This window comes from Phasianus colchicus, chromosome 17, assembly GCF_987193195.1.
Source record: "Phasianus colchicus chromosome 17, bPhaCol1.hap1.1, whole genome shotgun sequence".
Taxonomy (NCBI): Eukaryota; Metazoa; Chordata; class Aves; order Galliformes; family Phasianidae; genus Phasianus; species Phasianus colchicus.
Window position 1 is genome coordinate 5309879 of NC_143452.1, and position 6317 is coordinate 5316195.

At 53.4% G+C, this 6317-nt stretch overlaps 1 long non-coding RNA gene across 1 annotated transcript; it reads left to right on the forward strand.

Annotated features, from left to right (window-relative positions):
- Nucleotides 1-1529: 1529 nt before the first annotated feature.
- Nucleotides 1530-3698, forward strand: LOC149915611 (uncharacterized). The gene is made up of 3 exons (XR_016471882.1): nucleotides 1530-1635; nucleotides 3110-3208; nucleotides 3660-3698. It is a non-coding gene; the product is annotated as an uncharacterized LOC149915611 (long non-coding RNA).
- Nucleotides 3699-6317: the final 2619 nt, after the last annotated feature.

Genomic DNA, 6317 nt, shown 5'->3' on the forward strand with positions numbered 1-6317 from the left:
TCGGCGTCTTCCTCCTTCCACGAAGGAGGCTGCACGGTGGGCTCGGTACAGCGTGCTACAAGGCGCTGCCTTCTGCCTGCCTGCCTGCCTGCCTGCCTGCCTGCCTGCTGCACTGCTGGGGATGAAAGAGCGGACTGTGGGGCTGTGTGCAGCCAAGGAGCTGGCTGCAAAGGAGGGAAACCAAATTCAAATATTTATGGGTCATAATTGCATCTTCGGTTTGGGTCTGGATCCAGCGGGGGCTGAGTCACGTCCAGCAGCTCCTGGGGGCTGGGGCCGAGCCCGGTGCCTGGGGCTGCGCTGCCTGCAGGAGGGCTGCGGGGCTGGGGCAGCTGGTGTGGGTGCAGCACATGGGGATGTGGGAGGGCGTGCAGCAGGGGGAGCACTGGGCCCGAGCCCCGCTCGTGTTTGTCGCAGCACAGGGGCTGCAGGAGATGCCAGGAGCGCAGAGCAGAGCGGGGAGAGCCGGGCTGTGTGAAGCCCAGGGCATGAAATCTGCCCTTGGCAGCTACGTAGCTGCTGAGCTTTTCCCCCAAGCCCTCAGACTGTGGGATGATAAGGCTCCGCAGCAAAGCCGGCCAGGCCCTCCCGATACTTTGGGGCTGGGGAAGGGCAAAACAAATCAGAGTCTTTCAAGAGCACAAAGCAGGGAAGCACAGCACAAGGCATTTATTGCCTGTGTAGATGATCTTCTGCAGGCATGTCCATTTGAGATCTGCATCCTGAGTGTGGACTGACAGAAAACGGAAGGGAGGGGCGGGGTATGGGGGGAAGAAAGTAAGAGAGGGAAGGACCGAAAAAGGGAACTGTGGAGGGGAAGGGAAGGAAGAGAAAAGGGAAGAAAGGAAAAGGAAAGGAAAAAAGGAGAAGGTAGCGTAGGGAAGGGCAGGTGAGGGGAGGGAAGGGGAGTGAAGGGAAAGGGAAAGGGAAAGGGACGGGAAAGGGAAAGGGAAAGAAAGGAAAGGAGGAGACAAGCTGCATGCCGCCGGCGCCATCCGAGAGGAATCCGGCAGCGGACCCCCCCGGCTCCCCCTGCCCCCTCCAGGTCCCGGCCGGCCCCAGGCCGCCCTTAGCAACGTGACGCCGCAGGCGGTTGCTAGGGCCGGGGCAGGAAGTGCTTCGTGGCGGCGGAGAGCACTTCCGGGGCAGCGCGGCATGGCGGCGCGCGGGCGGTGAGCGGGGCCGGGAGGAGCGGGCTGCGTGCTGGGAACGGGGTCGGGCCTCGGTGCGGGGGCATCGCGGGGCGCTCGGGGGAGGAGCTGGCGGCGCTGCCGGCGCGCGGAGGCGATGCGTGCGGTGCCACCGAGCGCTGCGGGGGCCGGGGGGCAGCTTGCCGTCAGGGAAGGCCGCGCGAGTGCCGAGCTTTGTTGGTGTTTCAGGCGCCTGGAGGAGCAGTCCCCGCAGGGAGCGGTGCCCAGCAAAGCCCGGGCGAGGAATGGAGCGACACGCCTGGGTGCTGCGTTGGCCTGAGGCTGTGGAGCTGAACGAAGGTTTGTAAAGACGCTGTCAAGACTTCCTCTGGACGTCCCTCAGCGGGAGAGGCAGGTTTTAAGAGTGCCGTCGGTCAGGAGCACGTCGCATTTCTGCCTGCTCCGTTGATGCTGTTCTACGTCTGTGGGTCCCCGCTGAGGACGGGTGAGCCGGCGTGGCCCCGTGTACGTGCCAGCATTCTGTGCGGATTTGGAATTGAGTCAGAGTGATTTTAATCAAAATTCAGCTGGCCATGCTTATTGTAGGGAATGGTTGCAACCCGAAGCGTGAGGTGCAAGAGGGGGCAGTGGATGCTAACGTGGAACCCGGAGCTTCGGTCTCCAGGAGGCAGGCGTAGTCAGGTCCCTTTGGAGCCTGCTGTTCTTGGTGCTGAGGTCAGGAGAGCCCTGAACATGGCGCTGTGCGCTGCGTGTCCCAGCCCCAAAAGATTCCCTTGTGGAAGAAGGGCGAGGGTGCAGGATGCTGAGGGCCCTTTTGTGGGGGCCGGCTCCTCTGTGCCCTCTTGCTTGGCGGAGAGAAGGGCTGCCTGCTGTGCACAGGGAGTGCCTTCTAGGTGCCGTGCCGTGCCCTGTCGTCCAGCCCCCTCCTCATCCTATGTGGAACGCCAGTGCCAGCAGTGCGGCTGCCATTTTAGAACCCTCGCCAGCTGTCACCTTGGTCACCGCTGCCCCGGACAACGCACTCGCCTCTGAAAGCTCTGGCAGTTAGCAGCCATGTCAGGAGCGAAGAGTGCGAGGGGCGAAGGTTGCCCTCTTTTCAAGAGGAAGAGAGAGCTGGGGGCCCCAGTAGCGAAGCCGAGGAGGGGGCTGGCCATGACCATCAGGCGGAGGAGGAGTGAAAAGAGAGTCTGTTTCCATCGCGCCTGGACCAGCACTGTGACCACCACGGTGGAGCCGATGGAGGTGGATCCACCTCTGGATGAGCCCATGGAGGTGGATCCACCTCTGGATGAGCCCATGGAGGTGGATCCACCTCTGGATGAGCCCATGGAGGTGGATCCACCTCTGGATGAGCCCATGGAGGTGGATCCACCTCTGGATGAGCCGATGGAGGTGGATCCGCCTGCGGCACAGCTGGCCTGGCACCACACCACCGTGCCAGGCCCCTCATTGGCGCCGTCGCAGCTCCACCGTCGCTGGTCCAGGCGCTCGGCTCCTTACCCGCTGCGCGGCCCCCGCCCCCAGCATTAGCTGGGTGGCATTACTTAACAGCTGCTCCTCCTTCGAGCCTCCTCTGGAGCCAAGTTCTGTGGGCCCCCAGTGCCATCTTAACCCTGTTATGTCCCAGTCCCTGGTTTTCTTGTTGATTTTAGTGTTAAGTTTAGTTTTAGTGTTAGGAGTAGACAGTTGTTTGTATTTTCGTGTTAGGCATAGGTTCCTGTTCTTATTTTAGAGTTAGGCGTAGGTTACTTGTAGTCTTTTAGTGTTAGGCATAGGTTACTGTTCATACTTTAGAGCTAGGGGTAGATTGCTCCTATCAACTGGAAGTTAGCAGTGCTCACTCGGTAAGCTCACGTCTGATTTATCATCTGAAGACATGAGTGCGACTGCCGTGAGCACGGAGGTCCAATGGCGTCTCCGATTAATTGAATTTCCCCCTTGTGACTTTTGTGTTGCAGAGTGTTGAGGAGCAGAGTGTGAGTGGCTGTGACATTAAGTTGGGCCTCAGGAGAACAGTCTGTGACTGTGTCTCAAGCATCCCGCGTGGCCATTGCAAGGTAGGTGTGCCTTACTTTACAGTAAGCACCGCTGCACCGCTTAGGCGTGCTCCCAAACAGTGCTGGTTAAGCACAGCTCATCCCACTGTCCTCAGCAGATCGGCTTTCTGCGTGCTTTATTTCTGTGCTCGGTGTTGTACAGCACAGCAGCAGCAAGGCCGTGATACATACATAGCCAGGTACATGAAAAAGTGTAACTGTCATCGTATTAATAATATTATTGTTAATATTAATAAGGCAGTCGTCACACGTGTGTGATCAACCTCAGGGATACGTTTATTCCTGCCTGTTAAGCCTTCCCTGAAATTTTGTGTCCCTCTTTGTTATTGGGTGGGAAGACCCAGGGTATCTTCAGAGCACGTCTCTAAGTGAGGCTGGGAATTATTGCTAGCAGGCAGTAACAGCGTCGGAGTGCGTGATAGGAATGATGAGTCTTTTTTCCCCCTTGTAGAAAGCAGCCTCCTTGAGAGCAGCAGAGCAGCAGGCTGTCTGCGCTATGGCAGCTGAACTGCATTTCTCGCCACCTGAGATCCCTGAGCCCACACTAATGGAGAACGTGCTGCGCTACGGACTCTTCTTTGGAGCCGTTTTCCAGCTTCTCTGCGTGTTGGCCATCATCCTGCCATTTTCCAAGTCCGCAAAGACAGTAAGTAGCGCTCTGTTTGACAGAGATTGATAGAAATGCTGAGCAAGTAGGCTGGGAGGGAACAATCTGTAGCTGTTGCCTACGGTAGTGTGCCCCAGCATTGCTGAGAGTGCCGCAGTTTGTTCTGTCCTTCCTTCCGTGTGCGTGCTGTTCCTGCTGGCACGCAAGGAGCCTTGAGGTGCAAGCTCATCTTACTGTCCTGCTGCTGCTGTGGCCTATGAGGTGCCAGTCGGGGCGTTCCCCTGTGCAGGGACTGTGTTGCAGGAAAGGCCTTTAGACTGTAGTTTGCGTGGGATTTTTGGGAACAAGATAGAGGTGGAGTTTCTGGTGTGCCCCAATGTCAGGAAGGCAATTTCCCGCACTGGCCTCTGAATCCGCACATTTGGGTTGTACAGCTGAATTTTTAAGTTAAATGTTGATGTGAAATGAAGGACTATGATGCCATCTTCCCTTTACTTAAAACTGGACCTCGGTATTCTGACCTGCATGAGACAGAGCCAACAATTCCAGTCCTGATTCTCTGGCATTGCTCTGTTCCTTTGCAGCCATCTGTTCCCATCGTTTCCGTTAGTAAATTTATGAGAAATATTGAATGTCTTGTTCTTGTTATTTAGAATAATGACAGCTTAGTTTGATGTGGTGTTTCTTACCCTCATCCCGTTAGTTAAACTGATAGAAATGTCAGGCTTATTATTGTTCCGGTTGTTTGTATGCTCTATTTTTTATTTTCTCCATATATACACTGTCCCCTTGATTTGCTGTCTGTGTGATTAATTCACATGATAATAACCAAGAGATACTCTCCCTCCATATCTTAGGAATGATGCTTGGGTTCAGGATGTGTGCATAGTAGCTTCTTTGTTTTGGAGGCTTCAGGCTTTGGAGACTACCTTGGTTCGAACAGTAGAAGGCATCAGTGTTCATTTGTCAGCAGCACCACTCTGCAAACCTGAGTAATAGTTGCTTGTTGCTCTGTTTCTCCAGAGCCTTCCCGGCTCCCCATGCTCTGATTACAGTCTTTGGAAAGCCAGCCAACTCTCTTTCCTTGGAAAGCCACCCAGATTTGAACCGTAATAGCCCAGTGACTTTAGAGATGATTGAACAGGACTCTGATTAAAAGGATACTGTCAGATGCGTGCCTCCCCCTCCATTATCTGGTGCTCTGTGTTGGAAGCTTGAAGCTAGCACATCTTGCTCTGCCATTTTCTGTGTCCTTTTCCAGTTGGCAAGCTCTGACTGCTAGAACCCAAGATGCTAAAGCAATATTTATACTCAAATGCATTTAATGAAAGGAAGCAATCTGTGTGTGTGTGCTTTCTCAAATGAGACTGGCGCTGTTCCCTCACGTCTTTACCAGATAACTAGACTTTATTTCCCATGGCTGAAATATTATCTGTCATCTCCCCTGAAGGAAACAAGCTCTATACCTTAGGATTTCTTGTTAGTCCAGGTGAAGAGAGCTTTGCTTTTGGTGCCCTCCTTGCGTTTTAGTCTTGGTGTAAAGGCTCTGAACGTGGCATTCTGACTACTGTTTTGAGGATTACCTTTTGTCTTGCACATGATAAGGATGAACATTTTGCAGAAATACTTTTTGAATGTTACCGCATATACAGGTGATATCTTTTCCTTTTCTTGTTTGAATAATTGTTGTTTAGTGATGGTTTTCATCCTGCTGTTAAAATTGAGACTTTTTTTTCTCCAAAGCCTGATTTAGGCACTTAAGCTTATAACAACCTCTGTGGTAACAAGCTGTGCGTGAGCTCACACTCATCCAGAAAGACACACAGAAGAAGCAGGGATGGTGCTGCTCAAGTCTCATTAAATGTGGACTCAGTCTGATATAGATGCATTCCAGCAGAGATACCCAGCACTTACGTAGTTCTGTTTTCACATAAGTGCCCAAAGCGAGCAGTCTGGCAATTGTTAGAAGGTTCCCTGACTGTTTCTGAATTGATTCTTGTAGGACTCGGACGGCTTTGAGTCTAAGACTTGGGAGACGGTGAAGAAACCAAAGGCAAGTGCTGCACAGCTAAGCAAGAAAGCCAAGAAGGAAAGCAAAAAGAAACGGTAAGGGCCTGAGCAGTAAGCCACAAAGGGCAGAAGAATCACCTGGAATGCTTCCTCAGAGGTGCTCCAAATGCAGCGGACTGTACGGTCTGGTTTTCTGGCATGGCCGTGCTTTCCCTTTCATGGACATTGGAGAGGAAGTTATGAAGCTGGAAGGGAAGGGCTTCTGATGCATTACAAGCAAAGAGGACTTCACCTGTGCAGGACTTCATGTATGGCAAGAGCTGGGGACGCTGCATTCTTTCAGGGTCTGTCTCTTAAGGGCCAGGAACGGTCTAGTTAGCTTGAAATATGACTAGACAGGACTGGAAAGAGAGGTGGTGACATAGCCACACAGTCTCTATAAGGCATCTGGAGCTTCCTGATGCCAGCTCACATCTTGGTTTGTTTGATCAC